Raw genomic sequence first — 22268 nt, 5'->3', positions numbered from 1 at the left:
GAGTGTGTGGAATCGTCCCCACGGACTCAACTGTAGATAGAGAGAGGGCCATTATCAACTGAAAGGTCTTAAGATTTTCACTATGGCTTCTCAACTTCGTGACACCGACACTAAAGACAGATAGCCAGAGAGACGAGGCCTGATGTATCTTTTGACGTTTGTCTAGATGGACCTGTCAGTTCTGTGGCAGTTGAGTTGAATGCTGCCATGGTCAAGGACAATGGAAGAACAGACAACGGCGGCTAAACAGCCAGATACATCTTTTGGTCCCAAAGGGAACGACAAAACGAGGGATTTGATCAACGCAAATGACCCACAAAGAGATATCATGCTTTGAAATAAACTTTGGATCTCAGCCAATGTTCCCCTGGTTGAAAGTTTCCTTTTCCTTTGATCTGATCAGACCGAGGGGGAGGGGCAGATAAACAGCCCAGTGTCTTTGTAGAACAGGTGTCTGGGCTGTTTGATGTGGGTCAGATGGACCAGCCAGGTGCCAAAAATACACCCAGCTGTCTTGAATAAAACATCTGACACACTGACTTCTTGACTGATGGCGGGATACTGAGTTCAGTATTCTGTCAGCCAAACCTCCCACGGACAAACATAATAATATGGTATTTCATACCTGTCAATGATGACGCTAGTGAGACATGTCAAAGGCACATGTGTCTCACAGTCACACATCCACATAAATAGGTTTGTGACTGTGTGGGGGCTGAGGTGAGAGGGAGAACAGATGATGCACTGGAGAAGTGATGCAGTTGGCCCTGTTCTGTAAACGTCAGCCCCGTCATTAAGTACACACACCTTGGTGTCACCTCCCCCCTGGTGACGGAGGTGTTCATCCCTGTGGAGGACATGCCTGTCAGCCAGGCAGAGAGGGAGGAAGAGGTGCTGGTGTTGTGTGAAACATGAGACCCTGATAGGGCTTGTGTCCAGGCTAGCTGAGCAGAACAGGGACTGGGTCCAGGGTTCCACATGGAGTGTGGGGAAACATTGGGAGAGCACCCTGGAGCTAGAGGTGTTATCTGGCTGGCATGAAAGGCCCACTACACACTCCGATTCAACCATCAACCCTTTACTAGCTAACACACCTTTCCTCCTCAACATCTAATGGTAACAAGTTACAGAGTAAATACATATGCAAGATGACCTCGTATGGCCTTTTATAGAGAGATAACAAGATGGCATGGGACTTCCCTGTTCTCTGTCTGTGAATAGAAGTCAAATGTAGTCATGTAGGAGGAATAAGAGGAGTTTTTGATCCCTATCCTGGAACAGCACCTAGACACTGCTTATTTAGCTGCACATGTGAAAAATCAATGAGACTTTGGAGACACATTGGCATCGATTCAGTGTTTAAACCACTAGTTCACTGGCTGTATCAGATTACTGGAGCCACTGCCCCCTAAGCCCTAGTACAACTTGAAAACCCATTTTAAATAACATTACCTGACAAACTGGGCTGGAATTTGGTTAAATAATGTGGAGTAATTCAGAGGAATTTAAGGAAGCATTAGTGTGATTCACGAGGCTCAGTTATTGAACAGACCCCCTGATGATCACTTTGGAGATTTCCAAAAGTTAGATGTCCAATGAAAATACAGTGGCTTGCGAAAGTATTCACCCCCTTGGTGTTTTCCATGTTTTTTTTGCCTTATAACCTGGAATTAAAATACATTTTTGGAGGGTTTGTATCATTTGATTTACACAACATGCCTATCACTTTGAAGATGCAAAATATTTTTTATTGGGAAACATACAAGAAATAAGACAAAAAAACTAAAAACTTGAGCGTGCATAACTATCCCCCCCAAAAGTCAATACTTTGTATAGCCACCTTTTGCAGCAATTACAGCTGTCTCTTGGGGTATGTCTCTATAAGCTTGGCACATCTAGCCACTGAGATTTTTGCCCATTCCTCAAGGCAAAACTGCTCCAGCTCCTTCAAGTTGGATGGGTTCCGCTGGTGTACAGCAATCTTTAAGTCATACCACAGATTCTCAATTGGATTGAGGTCTGGGCTTTGACTAGGCCATTCCAAGACATTTAAATGTTTCCCCTTAAACCACTCAAGTGTTGCTTTAGCAGTATGCTTAGGGTCATTGTCCTGCTGGAAGGTGAACCTCTGTCCCAGTCTCAAATCTCTGGAAGACTGAAACACGTTTCCCTCAAGAATTTTCCTGTATTTAGTGCCATCCATCATTCCTTCAATTCTGACCAGTTTCCCAGTACCTGCCAATTAAAAACATCCCCACAACATAATGCTGCCACCACCATGCTTCACTGTGGGGACGGAGTTCTCGGGGTGATGAGAGGTGTTGGGTTTGCGCCAGACAAAGCGTTTTCCTTGATGGCCAAAAATCTTACGTTTATTCTCATCTGACCAGAGTACCTTCTTCCATATGTTTGGGGAGTGTCCCACATGCCTTTCGGCGAACATCAAATGTGTTTGCTTATTTTTTTCTTTAAGCAATGGCTTTTTTCTGGCCACTCTTCCGTAAAGCCCAGGTCTGTGGAGTGTACGGCTTAAAGTGGTCCTATGGACAGATACTCCAATCTCAGCTGTGGAGCTTTGCAGCCCCTTCAGGGATATCTTTGGTCTCTCTGTTGCCTCTCTGATTAATGCCCTCCTTGCCTGGTCCGTGAGTTTTGGTGGGCGGCGCTTTCTTGGCAGGTTTGTTGTTGTGCCATATTCTTTCCATTTTTTAATCATGGATTTAACGGTGCTCCGTGGGATGTTCAAAGTTTCTGATATTTTTTTATAACCTAACCCTGATCTGTACTTCTCCACAACTTTGTCCCTGACATGTTTGGCGAGCTCCTTGGTCTTCATGGTGCCGCTTGCTTGGTGGTGCCCCTTGCTTAGTGGTGTTGCAAATGCTGTGGCCTTTCAGAACAGGTGTATATTTACTGAGATCATGTGACAGATCATGTGACACTTAGATTGCACACAGGTGGATTTTATTTAACTAATCATGTAACTTCTGAAGGTAATTGTCACATCCTGACTATAGTAAGATGTTATTTTCTATGGTAGAGTAGGTCAGGGCGTGACAGGGGGTGTTTTGTGTTTTTTCTATATCTATGTTTAGTTTTAGTTTTCTATTTCTATGTTGTTGTTTTTTGGGATGATCTCCAATTAGAGGCAGCTGGTCCTCGTTGTCTCTAATTGGAGATCATACTTAAGTAGGGTTTTTTCCACCTGTGTTGTGGGCAGTTGTTTTCTGTTTAGTCTTCAGTACCTGACAGAACTGTGAGCTGATCGTTTTCACTTTTGTTATTTTCTTTAGTGTTCTGTGTTAAAATAAAAAGTCCTTATGAGCACTCAACACGCTGCGCTTTGGTCCCCTCGCTACGACAGTCGTTACAGTAATTGGTTGCTTCATATCTTATTTAGGGGCTTCATAGCAAAGGGGGTGAATACATATGCATGCACCACTTTTCCATTTTAAATTGTTTTTTATTTTTTGAAACAAGTAGTTTTTTTCATTTCACCAATTTGGACTATTTGTGTATGTCCACTACATGAAATCCAAATAAAAATCCATTTAAATTACAGGTTGTAACGCAACAAATAGGAAAAATGCCAAGGGGATGAATACTTTGGAAAGCACTGTACATCCGGGTCTGATTCAAAACAAGTCTGCTTCCTTTGATAGAAGCCAAACAAAGCTATTGGTCAAGGCAAAGGTAAAATCGTTGCGTTCTGCAAACGGTGCTCTGGGGCCAAAGGACTCAGTGCATCTGGAACACAAACAATTTGTCAAATCAACGTCAAAGGATGTTTGCTGAAGCAGACCAACACCAGGCGCCGGGCGGAAACAATACTTTTGCATCCAAGGGCAACTATAAGGGACAGGAAATGAATGGAGATAACCAAGACAGGACAATGTAGGACCACGCACACACATATTCATTTTGTGAATATCCCGCAAGCTTAATGAATGGTAAATGTTGCCTATGGCTTTGTGTCTAGTGAAGAGCTGCATCTATGGAGAGTGAGAAAAATATATATTGAGCGAAAGAGATGGCGATAAGGAGGAGAGCGACAGAGAGAGGGGGGAGAAATAGAGGCAAACAAGGAAGTGATAGCAAGTGGATGAATAGTAAACAGAGTCACTCAGTGTACTGTGATCTGTGGCATGAGATGGAGTTGACTGTTGAGTGTGTTTACTGTTCCGACAGAGAAAACATCATTTTCTGTCACACTGCGCAGATAGGGGTCAATCAAGAGCCACCACTTTGCAACAGTGGATGACAGGAGAGAAGGGGATTTGTCAGTCCAATTCTGGGTACAAAGCAAACCACTTTGCTAACCTCCATTGCCAATACCACACACATCACAACAGTAAGCTCTGAGTTTAGTATGTCCAAATACAGTTTAACAACACTGTTAGAAGATAACATATGATAACCTCCCATCAATAAAGATACACTTTTTTCTTATGCTTCCTTCCTGACTGACCAGTCAATGGTGAATTATCCCCCCCCCCATATAAAAAAATATGTTGACTCCATGACATTGCACCGAGACAAGAGCAAACACCAGGTTACTAAGGCCAAACTGACAGTTACATGGTGTCATAACGCCCTCGTGAAAAAGTACTATTGAATTCCTTAACAAAACCTATTCGTGCAGTAGTGACTATGTAGAGACTTGTAGGGATTGTGTAGTAAAGATGTAGCTTATGCACAACTCAAGATACACAAGTAGAGTTTTGTAGGGTTCAGTAGGAAAAGAGTAGTTTCCAGTAGTAATCAGGTAGAGATTTGTGCTACTTGGGGTTGGTGGTAAATAAGTCGTCACAACACTGAAGTCAGACTACACTGGCTTTTCGTGACCACCAAAGAAGACAAAGCAGGAAGTAGTTAGCTACTGTTAGCTACTGTTTTTGACAATTCCGAATGTAATGATCTTCCATCCTTTGTCATCCTGTCTTTCATAGCCCTTATGCTGGCACCATCTATAAGTTTTAACTTTCCTTTATGTTTTATAAATACTTTAATGTCATTGTTTAGCTGTTTAAAAAACGTTTTTTACCACATTAAAAAGACTGCTATCCAAAACGATCATGTTTAGCCTAGCTGTTTGCTAGCCACATTGAAATGTAGCTATGTAGATTGCTCGCCACATTGAAATGTAGCTATGTAGCCTCTGTTTTAATCATGCTAGCTAATAAGTACTGTATGTGTGTTTGAATGGAAATGTGCACTATGTTCATATTGGTATACATACACATTCCACTTACCTCTTTTGACCTGTCTGTCAAGGAGGCCCACGACATAAGAAGACTGGAGGCCATTGTTAGTAAGAGTAGCATTATTTATCAAATGTTTTTCTGTGTTGTCTTATTGGACCTCTGTTAGCAGATGATTGATAATGGCTTATAATTGGTTGTCTCTTGTGCTTGTCTTTATTTTCTAAAAGTTTACATGGTGGAGAAATATGGCTGCAACAAAAAGAGGATCTGAAGATAGTTAAGTCGATGCTGAATGAAGACACGGCTTCAAAGGGATAAAAAATGTGTACATATGTAATTTGATATGTAATTAATTTAATACATTTAAAAAATGCAGTTACGTTTGTAAAAGCGTATTATTTCTTGTTTGATGACGTAACTACAGCTAGAAACTTGAGGAAATAGCATGTGTACTAGTCTAGAGGTGACACAATGGTGAAACAAGAAGATGTTAATTGTGATTTTGAATGGGTAAACAGTAGTAAATGTGTCTGTTTTCAATAGCAATTCAAAAGGGTTTGTTGGAAAATAAAAAGGATCAGGAGCTATTCAGTAGTGATCAGTAGTGACAACACTACACACACAAATGGCAGTAGTAATTCAATAGGGATTGAGTAGACCTACAGCAGTAATGTGTAGGCATTACGTAGTAATTCCGTAGTGAACATGTATAGGTTTGAAGTTGTAGATTCCTAAAAGCTCAGTAGTTACACAGTAGTCATTAAGGGAGATGTATGTAGTGATTTGAATAGGAAATATGTAGTGTTCACCAGTAGTGAAACGTCCTAATGTATCACTCATTACTACATAAATTATTACTGGTTTACTAGACGTAGCAATAGTAATCAAGTAGTAAAACCAGCAGGTTTTGTGTAGCTCTTGTGAAGTAGTGATCAGTAGTACTTTTTCATGAGGGTGTAGAAGCTTGGCAGAGGCATCGGCACAGATGTAAGGTCTTGGTGCCCCGCGTGAGTTATATGCAATTGCAGACGGCTGGTGCAATGGGGTGCTAATTCAAGGCCACTCAAATGTAGCATACGCACTCCACTCTTCCCTCTTTCTCCCGAAATAGCTCCTGCCTCACAACATTTGAGCTCGGTTCCAATATCCTTTATCCATGTTCCAATAATGACATAATTGTATATTTACATATGAACAGATGCAGATGACATCACGTCACGAGAGTCAGTCTGTTGGTGGCCACTGATTCATCAAAAGGGGCCATCACATTTCAGGTTGCAGCAGTATCTAGCGGCAGTGATGCCTCACTGCAGCGATCTCTCCATCATCTGAATAGGCAAATGAACCACTCTGCTTGAGTTATCATAAAGAGTGAACGACTCCAGCCTCTATGGGTGGGAATACTAATGTGCAAATGGACCTCACGTCTTTAAGAGCCTCGAATCCACTACAGTGATTCACGCACGCCTTCAAGAAATGAACCCATGTGTGTTAATGGCCTGAATGCCTTTATGAATTCACAAAGCTGGAGTGACTGGTGCAGATCCACTGACCTTTCTTGCTTTATCTACATGCTGTACAGGTCTGTGAATGCTGAACAGATAAGGCTGGGTTTAGTCACCATCTGGAGGGTCGTGAGTGTCTGTGCTAGGTTGTACCCCACGGCCCCCTGGGGGTTCTTAGCAGGGTTGTGCGGCCGCGCAGGGAGGCTGGGTTGCTAGGTTGTTGATTGAAGAGTCTCGGAATATGTGAGTGGGGCCCCTGAGGCCCGGAGGGACTAAGCACGGTGGGTGAGAGCTCTGACATTGAGGCCGTCCTTGCCTCCTGCCGGCCACTATATAGAAACAGTTTTAAAAACCCTCTATGTAGCTAGGACCCGTGGTGTTTAGTGGCTAATGCTGGCAGGTGTACAAGTTCCTGCTCTTTCATTTTCGAGAATATCTGGTCTTTTTTTATTTGTCTGTTGTTCTTTTGTGAGTACATTGTGAGTAAATAAATCTATTCTAGTGTGGTAGCCCTTTACAGTCATACCCGTATACAGGTTGAAAATAGCATATTTGGGCACTAATAAGCGCCTAAATTGGAACATAATGTCAGAGCTATGGCTCTGTGATTCAGAGCTCTGTATGGGTTTTGACTGACAGACGTTCTGAAGTTGAACCACCCCTGCCGCTAATTGGGCAACTTTTGCAAATGTTTTGTTGACCGAGTGAGGGGAATGCTGTAAATTAAGAGGACTCAATGTATATATTTTTGAAAGATGAGACGTTGAGGATTATATTAAATACTGCATTATACTTGCTTGTATGACTGCTTTGATGTCATACAAGCAAGCCAAACACTCGTGAGTCCAAATGTACCCTTCACATCTCCAAATCAGAAAACTCATGTCATATACAGATTCAACGTTTATGGTCACTATGTTTGATGTACAGTTACAAGATGACATGTCGTCATACGCTGGGTTGTTCTGAACAGAATGAGCATATGTGTGTTTGTGAAGACAATTTGCTGCTGCACACGCACCTGAATGCATGCATGACTCCTTTGTATGGCACAAATATTACGTTCTGTTTCTCTGAATTACCTTGTGACAGCCTAACACTGTAGGATCATATTTTATAACTTAGCTAGTCATGTTGGCAATAGAACAAGCTTTCAAATCATGCCCACCTGACCCAGATTGAGATTTATAATGGACCGTTTTTTGTGTGATGACATGGATGCAGGGTTGTGTTCCAAACAAAACAACTACAAGTGTGCTTGCTCTAGTTCCTCAACGGCACAGCTAGGAGAGCTAAATACACCTTATAGTTCAAGACTCTTCTTTGGGTCATAAAGTCCGTTGCAATTGCTTAGTTTGGAGAGGTTTGTGGCCACTTGGAGACACCAGTTAGTCCTCTCACTCAAACCTTTGTCATTCTTTTGTCATACAGAACATTGCACCTACAACACATTTTCCAGGAATATTCTTAACATGTTACTGAATGTATCCAGAGTATTTTCAGATTTCATTGTCAACAAATTCTGTGAAAAGTACAGTAAATGCAAAATGCACATAAAACAGTGTGATGTTTGGATTGACCTTTGGTCACCTTCGGTCTAATAACTTCCTCATTACCGCCAAACTGTTTCCTTTCAATTGAAACCATGGTTATGCATATGCTTTTCATACTTCTTCTGTAAGAAACATTTCAATTGAGCCATATCCATATAGGCCAATTCCCACATGTGTAAAGGGGTAACACATAATGCCTATTCAATAAAACCTTTTTATATATTGTCAAACTTTCAGAATGTAAGGAAATCATGAATGACATTGACGCAACAACACTGATGCTGATAAGGAACATGTCAACGTATGATTGACCACCAGAACAGTCTTTTTTCGGGGGCGGCAGGTAGCCTAGTGGTTAGAGCATTGGGCCGTTAACCGAAAAGTTGCTGGATCGAATCCCTGAGGTGACAAGGTAAAAATCTATCGTTCTGCCACTGAACAAGGCAGTTAACCCACTGTTCCATGGTAGGCTGTCATTGTAAATAAAAATGTGTTCTTACTGACTTGGTTAAAAACATATGTATATTTTTATAATAATTTCTCTCAAGGCAAGACTATTTCTGTGGCACGATTTATGATCCTTAAATGAAGGTGAACCGACCACAGTATAGCCAACAGTTGGCTGAGCGGAATGGCTGGGAGGTGAACAAGTCCAATCCTTCTCCATCGGCTTCTGTGCTGTAGAGTGGGGCACACTAACCAATCAGAGTGTGCTGTGCTGTCACAGGTGTCAGATAAGACAAGAAGACAGCAGACATTTCTGCAAAGATAATATTAACAGGTGAATATCAAAGAAACGTGTCACGTATTTTTTTATAGCTCACAAAGAGCCCACAAAGACCATATAAAGGAAAGCTGAGAGAAGCTGAAAAAAAGTATCTAAGGTTCACTTGTTGGAGTTAACAAAGCCCTTTGAATAATTCAATGTATTATTGTATTAGCATAGTATTAGCTAGTATTAGCATACAAGTCTTGAAAGCCCTGCTACAGTGGTGTGTGCAAGGTTGACTAGTTTAACACATTTACACTCCATGGAAGGAAGCAGATAAATAATTTGCTGAGCAACATCTGTAACAATGCTGCATGTTCCACACGCATCTGGACTGGGGTGAAATACCTTGATTGTTTCCCACATTAGCATAATTGTCATTAATGCCAGCAGCCTCAAGAGTTTGTTTTACAATGCACAATGCATGCATAATCAACGTTTCTTAGTGACTGAGTATGTTTCTGAGATAAAAACATGAGGAAATCTGCCATTATCATATCTCTGCTATCATTCAGTTGAGATCTATATCATTCTGCACCAATTTGCATATAATATGCAAATGAAATAAACCTCCAGGAAAAAAAGTGATTGACGTGAATGGAATGGTTTGGCACGTTAGGTTCTTGGTTCCCAGTAGCAAATGGGAAGAGTATAGGCTATCAACAGGGGAAGGAAATGGGTGTTCGCATGCTCCATGCCCCAGAAGACAGCTGTTGCCGATCCATATAGTCAATCTTGTAGCAGTAATTTGCTGTTGGTTGTGCTAGGTGTTGCTAGGTGTTGGCCCCATGCTGGGGAGAAATAGCAGGTGGTCAAGGCCAGATGAGACCCAGCTGAGATCTATCTAGAAGCCTTCCCTCCTTCTGGCCTGGACACACACTCCCATTCTTCATCTCACTGCCCATTACGATCAATCAAACCGCAAGCCAGGGGGAAATTGCACACCCAATTTACGCCCACAACTGTTTGTTATCGATGGCTGCCTCACTTTTGTAGTGGTGGAACAATGACGGCAAACTCCCTGAATGGGGTCCTCTGTGCGCTGGGCAAACAGCTATTTGTTGAGATTGCTGTGATGGTGTTGCAGGCAGCAGAGCGATGCTAGCAGAGCCTTGCTCGGGGTTTGATAAACCTTCATTTCAGAGGGGACATGGCCACTGGAAGTCTATATACTGTAGGAGGGAGTTCTATTTTTGCCCCAGATCTTATCTTCCTTTGTTTTTTTTCTCCTCAAGAGTATTCATCTGGCTGTAGAGTGAAGTGAAAATCAATGGCAAGAGCAGTGGCGAGAGTTAGAACCTGGGCTGGGAATCTATCATCATACATATGGGAGGGGACAGCCATGTTTCATTAGAAATTCAAGGCCAATCTGTGCAGGGGATGAAAGGCAGGATGTCAAGGTAATGAGTTCATTTAGGAGATAAGGAGCAGCAAATGTATGCTCTGAGATTTCTCCACCAGCAACAATATGGCCTCTCCAGCCGCCGCCCACTGAAGAGAGGAGAAAATGGCCTCTATTAATGCTGCAATATGGGATTACATTCAATAGCTGCCAAATGTGATAAAAATGGCCAAATATGCAAATGTTATAGATTCTCTACATTTATTCAAGCTTTAAATCTTATGCTTCAAGCTGTGCAATACAAAAGTCCCAAGGTTTAATGGAGAGGAATATTATCTGTTACTACACTCCAAACTTCAGACTAGACACAGAGCTAGCATTACAGTGTATCAAACTTAACCAGATGCCTAGCTATTATCCCCAATGGGGCGAGTTGCCCTCTTGGCGCTGTGGTAATAAGTGTTGTTTTCCATCTGACTGGGTGGACATGTTTTGGAGAGGCCTCCTCTCTGTCTGGCTCCGGAGAAGCCTGGCTCTCTCTCTTCTGACGATGCGTCCCACTGGATGCGATGCGTCCCATGTCAATTCAACGTCTATTCCACGTTGGTTCCACGTCATTTCATTGAAATGACGTGAAAACAATGTTGATTCAACCGGTGTGTGCCCAGTGGGATGCGCCGTTCCGTAAGCAAGCCTCCTCATTTGCATCGTCAGACTGTTCCATTGATGGAGGGAGGGGGGACCAAACAAACAAAATATGAGACTATGTTAGTTGTACTATTTTCAGGTTCTTTTTTTTCATTCTGACCGCGGCAGAGGCAGAGCTATGGGCTTATTTTGCTATGTTATTATTCTAGCAATTGACACGAGCTCTGCTCGCGGGCAATTTCATCTTTCAGCGGCAAGAGAGAAAAATTGAAGAGCCATGACTGGGGGTGTAATGTAAATGCAGCAGCCTGAAAGACAGTGGACTGGAAGAGGGAGGAGAGGCTCATTTTACAGATTAGGGAGATAACTAGAGGGAGCACGTTGTGGCTTGTAACAGGCAACTGCTTGTGTTAATCTACAGTGCTCACAGGGGAGGAAGAGGGAGGGGTGAGGGAGGAAGAGGCGGCATGACAACCAACGGCAGGCGGGAGACTTGGTTGCCATGGCGACAAACAAGGATGTTTGTATCAGAGGCTAATCTCGGCAGGCGGCCACAAAAGGCACACACACCTTCCACCGGCAATAATGGAGAATCACTGGACCTCGACACTGGCTATTCATTCCAAAGAGGGGGGGGAAACAGGTGGTGGAGAGGTATACCTTTTTCTTATCACTCGACATTCCTCCTCAATCAGGGTCGAGTTGAGCCGTGACCAGAACGAGGTTTCCATTCTAATATGAGATGGGGCTGCCATTGGTCTAGCAGCTCTAATGTTTACTACAGCCTTGCTCTTCGGAAGGGAGGGACACTAGCATCCACATACCAGATTTCACTGTTTACTACACATTATGGCCACACTGAGTATATTTGTAGATTCAATAACAGCAGAATATCACATTTCATTCATCCTTAGTAAATGATCAACAAGGATCAACAATGACCTTGGCTGGTAGTAAAACAATAGAGGAATGTCATTGGCTAGTGTGGGATTCATCCAACCAAATCTCCTCCTACTGAAGCATATCAGGGTGGAGGGAGGTCAAGAACCAGACAATAAATACACTGTATATAATCAATGTTAGGGGTATAGGATGTATGGGCAAAAGGAAGCTATGATCTGTACACAAAAAAAGACTGTCCATACCCACATGTACTGATGTCATTCGTTTCTACTACACTAATCAAGTTAGTATGTCCACACAAACTCAACGAAGGATGTTTTCTGACATGGATGCAGCAGTAAGACATTGATTGTAATTGCGTGTATGTCTTGGTGGTGGCGCTGTGTCTTGTACATTGCTGTCTGTCCTGTCCTTTATGACTCATGCATCTTCCAAGGGCACCAGAGGCACTCGCTGTTGTTGTTGCTGTGCAATAGCTCAGAGGCCAATGGAAGTAGTTTCTCTCATTTCGAAGCTGTCATGCTGGCCCTATTTGAGGGATTTCAACAGAGGGACAGGAGATAAGTAACTGAACGCGCTTTTATAGAAAAATGCAATATAACAACATAAAGAAGCTCTTCAATAACCCGCAACGTGGATCTTCTGTACTCAGACTACGCTGCTTTGTCCAAATATATACTGTATTAAGAAGCTATTCAGTCTAGCTGTCATGTCTTTTCACCCTAAATGTAATACAACGCCATGCGCCAATTTCCCAATCCTCTTTTTATTGTTAACCTTATAAAGCAGTGAAAGGGGGTTTTCTCTGATGAGCCATGACCACAGATGAGGGTCCCAATATGACTCACCACCACAGTGCCCACCGAAAGTCTTATCGCTCTGACGAGACTGTCCAAACCATGTTAGCCAAAAAGCATTGTACAACTCAGACAGTCATTACTAGAAACTAGACATGGTAAAGTGAAACAGCATCCTCTGTTATATTAGCTTTCTTTTATCAACTCATTGCATGCTGACCACAGATGCATCTTGGGATGCCATGATTCCCTTACCCTCCTGCTAGGTGTGACACAGGACGGAGTGGATGAGTGAGCATTTTAGGAAAGTGGAGAGGGGAGAAGAGGGGAGGTAAATGGCATTCCTTTGAATGCTGCCCCCGTTCCTTATTCATTCATAAAACAGTCAAAATGTCCTCCAACCCACCTCTGTGGCTCGGCTTAGTAATTATTGATATGCTCAGAAGCCCGGCGTTGAGAATTTCTCCTCCAGGGCTGGTCTCTCTGAGAAGTTTTGCCCATTCAGATGGTATTAAACTCTAATAACTTGTCCCTGCAATATCCAGTAAAAATCTGTATATTAAAAAACTGTAGAAAGGAAAAGCAATTTCCTCTTGAGGGGGTATTGAAATTACAGCTTTCAGGGGGGTAGTACAGTAAGTTTGTTGGCTGACAATTATTATACATTTTGTTGCCCACCATTTTCTCCCCCTCCCCTGTTTATACCTCTCCCATCTCTTATAAATGACAATACCTATCTTTGATTTGGCCATACACTAAAGGCTGCTTGAACAGGTGAAGACTGCCGGACATTGAATTCAGCCGGACATTGAAGTTCAAATGTCCGGCTGAATGGCTTGACAAAAAAGAAATTTGTACTCCAGCATACACTCTTAGAAAAAACTGTTCCAAAAATGTTCTTCGGGCTGTCCCTTTTGGGTTCCATGTAGAACCCTCTGTGAAAAGGGTTCTACATGGAACCTAAAAAGGTTCTACCTGGAACCAAAAAGGGTTCCCTCTATGGATTCTAGATAGCACCTACTATGCTATCTCTCTTCCGTACTTCTCTCATTTGCCAGTTAGTTTGGATTCCCCCTTAATAAAAGAAAGAGTGCATGTAGGATGATGACATGTTGGTGTTCATTCGTTTTGACTACTGTGAAGCCATTCAATTGTTTTGAATTGTCACTTCAAGCGCTTCTTCATTCCATTGTTGCGGCTCAAATAGGAGACAGACATATCCAATATAGACGGTGCACTTCTACAGGCTTCATTAAACACACCGTTTCCAGCCTGTCTACTGTTATTGGGTCCACAGGACTAACTGCAATGGAACCGCAATTGTTTTCAGCACAGCGCACTCTGTAAATATGAATAGAAATGTTGGACAACAACAGCTGTAGGCTAAACAGATTGGGCCTCATCAAAAAGAGCTGTTTGTTTTCATGCTTTGTTATTGAACCAATGACTTCCACATGAAGGGAAGGATCTTAACCTTCACTCAGTTGCGTTCAGTGTCAGTGAGTCACGTTCAAGCTCATCACAATATCCTTTGTACATGCAGTACATTCAGGGTCTGAGACAGAACTGAAGCAATACCACAAAACAAAGATGCCCATGCCACTCATCCACCCTTGCTCTCTGCAATTACAACCCAGCATCAGCAATGCCAGCCATTGCATTGTCAGGAAATGTTGAGTGTGGTGTGCACTGGGTCTGTATTACAGTAAAGGCCTCATTGATCATGTAATCTCTGCCTTATCTCCCCAGGTCTAACAGAGATCAAGGAGCCCTGAGTCCCGTAGACCTTGTTAAACACTGAGCCTTGTATCAGGATTTAGCCTCAGACCAGCCTAATTAGACTATCAGAGCCAGGCCTTATAACAGAGTAATACCACAGGACAAGCCCAGCAAAGCCAGAAATAAGCCATCACAAACAAAACAGAGATCGATAGGCCAGAATTCAATGCTAACAAAGCGTTTCAAAGTGCAACAAACCATTTGAGTTTCATGCTCACCAGTGAGCCAGTTGTTTGAATAAGGATCTTACATCACATTGGTTGACTGTGGGCATACTGTAGTGAATGTAACACCATGGTAACACACAGCTAGTCAAATGAGAGCTCTTCCCTCCACCAATCCCTCCTTGCCTGAAACCAACCGTCAACATGCCATTGAGTCAAGAAGGCAATATCTCATTGTTCACTATGTACTATGTTCACTATCTCCCCTACTCCACACTCTTTAAAACAGCAATGTTCTAGTGGTGGTGGTAGCCAAATACATTACTGATACAAATGCATTGGAACTCAATGCTTAGCTATACACTACATACACACAAAAGAATGTGGACACCCCTTCAAATTAGTGGATTTGGCTATTTCAGCCACACCCATTGCTGACAGGTGTATAAAATTGAGCACACAGTCATGCAATCTCCATAGACAAACAGGGGCAGTAGAATGACCTCACTGAAGAGCTCAGGTACTTTCAACGTGGCACCGTCATAGGATACCACCTTTCCAATAAGTCAGTTCATCAATTTCTGCTCTTCTAGAGCTGCCCGGGTCAACAGTAAGTGGTGTTATTGTGAAGTAGAAACATCTAGGAGCAACAACGGCTCAGCAGCGAAGTGATAGGCCATACAAGCTCACAGAACGGGACCGCCGCATGCTGAAGAGCATTGTGCGTAGAAATCATCTGTCCTCGGTTGCAACACTCACTACCGAGTTCCAAACTGCCTCTTGAATGTCAGCACAAGAACTGTTTGTCGGGAGCTTCATGAAATGGGTTTTCCATGGCCGAGCAGCCGCACACAAGCCTAAGATCACCATGCGCAATGCCAAACGACGGCTGGACTGGTGTAAAGCTCGCCACCATTGGACTCGGGAACAGTGGAAACGCGTTCTCTGGAGTGATGAATCACACTTCAGCATCTGGCAGTCTGACAGATGAATCTGGGATTGGCAGATGCCAAGAGAATGCTACCTGCCCCAATGCAGAGTTTCAACTGTAAAGTTTGGTGGTGGAGGAATAATTGTCTGGGGCTGTGTTTCATGGTTTGGGCTAGGCCCCTTAGTTCCAGTGAAGGGAAATCTTAACTTTTTAGATGATTCTGTGCTTCCAACTTCGTGGAAACAGTTTGAGGAAGGCCCTTTCCTGTTTCAGCAGGACAATGTCCCCGTGTTTAAATCAAGGTTCATACAGAAATGGTTTGTCGAGATTGGTGTGGAAGAAGTTGACTGGCCTGCACAGAGCCCTGATCTGAACCCCATCAAACACCTTTGTAATTCATTGTAAAACTGACTGCGAACCAGGCCTAATCGCCCAACATCATTGCCCAATCTCACAAATGCTCTTGTGGCTGAGTGGAAGCCGCCTTTATTTTGTGGCCAGCTTTGAGGGAGCAGTACGGGTGGCACTGTATTATCCCCCGTTAGAAACGACAGTGGATGGAAGTCCCCGCAGAAATGTTCCAACATCAAACGGAAAGCCTCCACAGAAGAATGGAGGCTGTTATTGCAGCAAAGGGGGGACCAACTCCATATTAATGACCTTGATTTTGGAATGAGATGTTCGACGAGCAGGTGCCCACATACTTTTGGTCATGTAGTGTATTTCATGAGAGTTGGCCCTATGGCAAAGTTACAGGTGCTAGCAGTGAGATTATATTGTATGGTTGTTGTTTGAAGCCTTGTTTAAAGGATCTCAGAGGGGAAAGGTCAGAGAGGGCAGCTGGCCCAGGAGCTAAACAGGGGCAGAATTCAGAAGAGAAAACCACAGACAGGAGCGTTCTCTTTGATCTGTCCAGGGGCTATCACACCGCCCTCACTGAGCCCCGTTGTCTGTTTGAATTAGAGGTGTGAGAAATGCAACTGAATTCATGCCTCGGAAATAAGATGATAAAACATGTCAAAGGCATGTTTCCAATAGTAGTCACTATCTGGACCAGGTAATAAACATCATTTGGACAGTATAGAATTCTGTTCCACATACAGTACAGTACATACACTGTTGCACAAGATATGTAATCCCTATTTTCCCCTTTTCCCCCCACTGTGAATCTGACCTTGGGACGACTTGCTGCCTGAACACAAAATGATTTATCCAGCTACACTACACATCCCTGGGGGCCTCTTGCCCTCGTGATGTATCTGGCCCATGCAGAATGGTTAGCCAACTACAACCTGCTCTGTGATCATCTGTCTTTGTCGTTGGTTTGGATGTTAAAAGGTGCTCTATGGCTCTTCACACTCAAGGAATCTAAAATGCATTGCTTTTTATAGGTGGCTATAAAAGCTTTTTTAGATGAAAATAACAGCCCATTCCACCTCTCAGACAGACACACTCAGACACTCTCATATCTGTACAGGGCCGGCTGTACAGTGGCCCCACCTCTTGACAGCTGAGAGAAAAATATATGTTTTAAAGTCAATTTCCTGCAATTCTACAAATTTTGCCATGGGGTGGAGAGAATAGTTTTTAGTTTTAAAGCTTCTATAATTTCATGCAATTCGACACATTTTGCCGGTTCTGTACCTGTACCATCTAGCGAGCAGACGTGAATGTTTCTGAGGCTACTGTGGAGTTGCCTTTGACATGGACAACCGAATCAGCTGCAAACAGTGAAAGGTGAGAGGGACGTCAGGTCCTGATATTGGAAGCATTCATCATTGGCCAACGCCGAGACACAGGCTACTTCATGAGCATGTCATTGATTGGTGCACTTCCGTTCAGAGCAACCTGCTGCCAAACGGCCGCACAATGTCAAATCATAACAGAGACTATTTTTAACCTCCTATTTTGCAATGACAACAGCACCCTCCCCCTCCTCCCTCTCACCTCCTCTTCCCCCCTTCTCCTCCTCAAACCTCGGCTCTCATTAACAACAGCTGTTTAAAATAAAGAGCTCTGAGCAAACACCAAGTCATCCTGCCAGCTGCCCTTTATGACCCAGAAGCCTTGGGTTTTGAAAAGGCAAACCCAAAATAACCAGGGCTGAATCAAAAGGTTAGGGCTGTTTGCACATCAGGCTCGGGGCAGCAGCCTCCTAGTCCTCCTCATTACTGGCGATTTAACGAGGATGATAAAACATGATGCTACGTCCGGCGACAGAGGGGATGCTTGATTTATTTGAGCTCAACATCTGTCCCTCCCTCTCTGGTTGGGTGGTTGTTGCTCTCACAGACATTGTCTTGTTAGGGTTTCTCGAGGCCTTATAGGATTATTGGCCTAGTTGGCCTTATTGGGGCGGTAGGTTGCAAAGCATTGGGCCAGTAACTGAAAGCTTGCTGGTTCGAATCCCAGAGAAGACTAAGTGAACAAAAATCTGTCAATGTGCCCTTGAGCACGGCACTTAACCATAATTGCTCCTGTAAGTCGCTCTGGATAAGAGTGTCTGCTAAATGACTGAAATATAAATGTAAATGGATGGAAAAACCATGTCACCCAGATCTACCACAACGGTGTTTCCTGTATTCCCATATGACCGATGAATGACAGAAGTATTCTCTGCCTGTTATGTTTCAATAAGCCATCACAATAACACAGTGCACATGGCGTCCATCAGCTGGAGACCAGCCCCATCTTCCCCTATCACATCTGATTCAGTTAGCGGTTATGAAACTAAGCGTCTGCAAAGCTCCTTCAGACAGTATGTAAACAACAAGCTGCTGTCTGGAGAAATGAGCTGGGGAGGAAATTGTGATTTGGGAGAGGAGGGAGGGCAAGAGGGGGAGGGAGGGCAGGAGGGAGAGTTGCTTGCCTTCTCGCTGCTATCACCTGGCAACAGTTTGACATGGGCACCTTCCGGCTAATGTATTCAGAGTGAGCGAGGGAGGCTGGGGCTGAGAGGCTCAATTGCATGAGCCCAGGGCTACAGCTGAGCAAACCCGCTCGGTAGTCTCTCTCGGGTGGACTCTCATAGCAACGGGCTTATCCATACCACCTGAGATACGAGGTAATAACGGGCGGGCGGGGAAACGGGCGGGCGGGGAAACAGGCGACCTGTGCCCATGCCTTGTTTGTCAGAGAGAGAGCAACAGTACAATAACTAGGGAAATGCTTGACATGTTTCAGACTGGGCTCAGTGCATGGGGATATCACAGTACGTGTGTTCACTGTGGCAAAGGCCCCATGTTAGTGGACCTGACACCACCTGGGAGTGATGTTAAGAAGCTATCCTATTGGGGGTTCGCAGCTCGAGGGCTCGCAACGGTTTTTCAATCTTATCAACAGCTATAGACTGCTGTGCAAAGAAGATACTAAATGTATATGATGTTTATCCCACACACCTGTGCAGAAACAGGAAGCAGCGCAACTAAGGGGTTAAAGGATTGAGAGCAACGTCTGGCTCCCTATTCCAAATGGCATTATAGCTCTTTTCCGAATCAATAGTGTGCTCCGTTCCTCCCTAAGCAAGTCATGCCAAAGATAAACCGTCACGTGATGGATGGAGGAGGAAAAGACAGAGCCACAGCCGGGCCATTTTATCTGATGGTGAGAGGGATTAGCTTCCCCAGGATGAAAGCAGCTGCTCGTCTTCCGCCCCCTTCCCTCCTCCTCATCCCTCCATCCATCCACCCAGACATCAACACAGTGGTCCCAACCGGAGCCGTGCCTCTCTGCTTATATCACCTCATCTCAACCTGTACACACACTGCCATCTCCTAATAACCACGGTAACACCTCGCCCGCTGGGGTGCAGCCACGCAGAAATGGGCACCAAAAATGGTGCCACGCCAAAGTGGTGGGAGTTGTCAGAGAGTAGACTTCCCCTGCCCCTCTCTCTCCACTCCTCTTCTCAATATCAATCAGATAGCAATCACACTCAACCCAAACAAACATAGCCCCTCCCTCACCTCCACGCTACTCATGCCCATAACTTTTGCGGTACCCCAGAGAGGGAATGTCTCATTTTACCTGGCACAGCATGCTGTCAGCTCCCGATCTGTCCGTCTGGATGTGGAGAAGATCTCATCTGGAGGGAACGAGGGAGTCTCTGGGAGAGAGAGAGACAGAGAGAGGAGGAGTCTTAGACAAAAGGAGAGGAGGAGGAGATCAGAGAGGAGCCTCCTGCTGCTAATGCTGATGCTGTCACCGTCTGCTGCCTTTATTTCGTGGCCAGAGTTGAGGGAGCAGTACGGGTGGCGCTGTATTATACCCCGTTAGAAACGACAGTGGATGCACCGAGCGCTGGGCTGAGAGAGAGAGAGAGAGAGAGAGAGAGAGAGGGGAGAGGGTGAGAGGGAGGAGGTGGATAAAGAGAGAGAAGGGAGAGACTGGGCTGTTTAAGGGAGCCGTCGTCACGCGGCAGTTCCTTCGGAATCCCTCAAGTGAGAGGGGCGCTACATCACAGAGTCCTTGGCTGTGATTGGCTGAGTCGAGGGGAGATGCTAGGGACGGGGGATCTGTCGTGCTCTGCTCTGGCAGCGGTAAAGTAAGATGACCCTTTCAGCACACATAACATCCCCTCCTGTGTCTGAGCCCACCACCGCAGGGCACACCATCAATGACAAGCAAGGACACTCCCAAAAATTCCCCCTTTGGGAGCTGTGTGTCTCTGTGTGTGCTTGTGAGTGGGTGAAGGGTGCAGGGTTTCTGTATGCATGGAAAACCCTGGCTTGCCTCTGCACACACACATTAAGACATACTGTACATTCACACACACACACACACGCAAGCACACACACACACACACACACACACACACACACACACACACACACACACACACACACACACACACACACACACACACACACACACACACACACAGAGGTCCCATCAGATCATGCCCATGAAGGAGACATGATTTCCCCAGAAAGGGAGGGAGAGCTCATCAATAGAGGAGCTCAACAAACACTGCAAGGCAATCTTTCATTAAAATGATGAATGAGTCGTGACTCTGACCCAGACAGTAGGAGGGGGATGCTTATTCACTCCATGTTATACCAGCCTGCCTTCATTCATTTTGAAACAGCCTGGAAGGAGATCAGCAACACCATCTAATAAGTGCTATCCTCTGGCCTGCTCTGTATCCTTCAGGAAAGTTATTTGATGAGGATGTGTAACACTGGGTACCATGACAACATTGATGAAATTATATATTTTTACAGGAAATTGCATACAATACCTCATTATGCAACATACACATTATTCCCTAGTGGAACTTTACATTTATAAGGAGATGGAATTCACGAAGGAAATATGCAGTTGTTCACCTTTCAAGAAAGTGTTCCTCTGTACCTCAAAGCAAAATCTCTGAAATACCAGGAAGGAATCAATCTGGGATTGAATGAGGAGCAGGGCTGGCTGGGCTGAAAGGTCATGATGGAGGGCTAAGCAGGAGAGCGCTCTGACTCCTTTCATGTTCCCCCACACACAGTGTCAAACACAGCCTTGGGGCATTCTGGGAGTGGAAAGGGGCTAATCTCAATCTGGAGATGTCATATTGAGCGGCAGCCGTCTGGCTTCCACCTCATCTTTCCTGTATAGTTGAGTGTGTGTGTGTGTGTGTGTGTGTGTGTGTGTGTGTGTGTGTGTGTGTGTGTGTGTGTGTGTGTGTGTGTGTGTGTGTGTGTGTGTGTGTGTGTGTGTTCTTCATCTTCCCCATTTACTGATTCTAATGATGTGCACTACATGATTTAAAGGCATAAACTGTTGAAAATAAAATGACCTAATCACTATGAACAGCACGAGTATAAGCATTTAATTTCTATTACTTTGCTGTGCATTATCAAAAGGGCTCTAGTTGAAATTCAGAAGACAGAGGGGCAAACCAAGTCATAATTTCTTCACCTCAGAGTGAGAACCACAAAATCACCTTACCAGTCCTGAGTTGAGGGGGTTCATTACGATTCTTCAACAATTTGGACAACTCAAATGTTCCAGTATAATTTGAAAATTCTCAAACCAAGTAGTGTTTTCTGAACAGAACTAGCCTGGATGGGTGAATGGGGGTCATGTTTAATAACGTAGCTGACCCTTTTAGGATTTACTTTGACACCGGCCCCTGCCAACAAATATGTTACATACAGTATACATGTAGATACGCTGTGCATCTGCAGTTAGACGCCATTAGACACCTGGTGGTGTCTCTGAACAACTGCTTACCTCATACAGATAGTCATCACAAATCCCTACAGTACACTCTTGGTAAACAGTTTCTGTGAACTCAGGGATGGGGGAGTGCCAATGGAAATCCTCTCTAACTAACTTTGGTGTGTAGCACCAACAGCTGCCTGGTCAGCGGCTATAATAACATGATGACAAAAGCTAGTCCTTCAGAATGGTAAAGATCAGTCGCCATTTTAGCCAGGAAGATTATTGATATGGGTGACATTGGCAATGACAGCTTGAACCCCACCTCCATACAAATGTCATTTTTCCCCCTTTGCCTATAGCTACTAGATTTTATAATCTAGTATCCTCAAAAGACACTCGTTTGAGAATCACGATTTACAACCACGATTCACAAATTCCAAAGCTTCTCTCTATAGGTGAGTCGCCAAGCTCCCTGCTGAGCTATCCCCACCTCCCACACTCCAAGGTCATCCTCCTACCACAC

General features: G+C 44.2%; 1 protein-coding gene across 3 annotated transcripts in view; it reads right to left on the bottom strand.

Moving 5' to 3' along the window:
• Nucleotides 1-19921, bottom strand: part of LOC106576317 (synaptotagmin-1) — a 216036-nt gene extending 196115 nt beyond the window's left edge. For 2 of the 3 annotated variants that reach the window (XM_014153427.2, XM_014153430.2), the window contains exon 1: nt 19622-19918. The gene's annotated coding sequence lies outside the window, so the exon portion shown is untranslated. Of the gene's footprint in view, nt 1-19621 lie in introns of all 3 variants that reach the window. The other variant, XM_014153431.2, reaches the window with a different exon arrangement.
• Between the last annotated feature and the right edge of the window lie 2347 nt (nt 19922-22268).

The sequence above is a fragment of the Salmo salar genome, chromosome ssa17 (assembly GCF_905237065.1).
Source record: "Salmo salar chromosome ssa17, Ssal_v3.1, whole genome shotgun sequence".
Classification (NCBI taxonomy): domain Eukaryota; kingdom Metazoa; phylum Chordata; class Actinopteri; order Salmoniformes; family Salmonidae; genus Salmo; species Salmo salar.
Note: the sequence above shows the minus strand (reverse complement) of the source record. Positions and strands in the feature narration are given on the sequence as shown.